Here is a 1,555-nt window from a genome sequence, read left to right on the forward strand (position 1 = left end):
TGCCGCGCCGCGCACCCCGCCCGCCTCAGCAGCGCCGCTCCCCATTGGCCAACGCCCGCCGGCGCCGGGTTCCTATTGGCCGCTCCGGCTTCGCCCCGCCCACGGAGCCCCGCGCGCGCGCCTGAGCGGCACGGGCCGGGCTGGAGGCTCCGCGCTGGGGGCGGGGGGGGGCGCGGGGGGGGGGCGCGGGGGGGGCTGCCGGGGTGGGTCGGACCGGGGGTGGGTCGGCCCCAGGGATGGGCCCGGGGATGGATCGGCCCGGGGATGGATCGGCCCGGGGATGGATCGGCCCGGGGATCGGTCGGCCCGGCCCCCGCAGCCCCTCGGCTGGGTGCCCCGGTCCCCGGCCGCGGCTGCGATGGAGCCCGGACCGAGCCCCCCTTGCTCGGCGGGCCCGGAGGGGCTGCCAGCCGCCTTCCCTGGTTCAAGCCCCTCCGGCCGGCACGGTTTTGTTGCGCGGCCAGCGGGGCTGGTCCCGAGCAGCCGATCCACCCGGAGCCGAGACACGCAGCTCCGTGCGGGAAAGGGAGCGGGGCGGGATTCCACACGGCAGGCTCAGCTTCCTGCGGCACCGGGGCTGCTTCTATACACGGGAACGTGTAAAATTGCTTTATATGTGACGAGTCCACGAGTCCTTTGCTGCCATTTAAAGGGACAGCGCTGAAAACTTTCACTACACCGGCTCGAAGAGTGGGGGGCTTTTGTCAGCAGGGGTCCCTCCAGCCTATGGGTGGGTATTTTAGTGTGACAGCAGTTCATTAATATGCTGATGGCATGTTAATGTGGCGAGTCCAATCAGTCAGTGTTTTCTACCTGGTGCTCAGGGCTGTAGCCAAGATAAGTTGTGGGGAGTGTTCCCTTCCATCCCTTTCATCTGTTTTGCAGGCTCGTGTCTCGAGGACGGGCTGTTGACTGCTTGGGATGTGTTTTCCTCTAGTTCTTGCTCTTTCGGTGTTACGTAAGCTCTGCTTTTATTCTGCGTGTCTCCTTGTCCTCTTTCATGTGATTTTTCAAAAAAAATTTGTCTTCTTTCAGTCAATAACTGGCACGAACTTCACATCCAAGCTGGTTCCCCCGGGACGCCAGCTCGCCCCACAGGATGAACCCAGCCTGGGATTGGCTTTTCCCACTGGCCAGGCCCTAGGTGGGCTGCCCCAATTTAACTCACATTTTCCACATTGTGGAGCTTCAGTAAGAGGGGAAGATTTACTACATTGGGTTCTAATAAACGTGCCAGACTCCAGTTTTCATTCTGGTGGGACTCCATGCTCTGGACGTGGGTGAAACGTGGGGCCAGACAGAGTGAGGTGGGTAACCCAGGCATCAGCTGGGCCCAGAGCAGCTGACACCGAAGTGGCGGGGTGCCAGCTGTAAATAAACGCAGAGTAAAAACAAGCTGCAGTTTGCTCAATACGCAGGATTCTGGCAAAAAAAAAAAAAAGCAAAAAAAAAAGCTGAGCTGGCTCAGGACATCTGTCGCTTCGAGTCTCGGGTAGCTCAGCGGCAGAGCCGCGTGCGGCTACTGCTGTAACGCTTGTCAAGCCAACCCTGAGTT

The sequence above is a fragment of the Apus apus genome, chromosome Z (assembly GCF_020740795.1).
Source record: "Apus apus isolate bApuApu2 chromosome Z, bApuApu2.pri.cur, whole genome shotgun sequence".
NCBI classification, from domain to species: Eukaryota; Metazoa; Chordata; class Aves; order Apodiformes; family Apodidae; genus Apus; species Apus apus.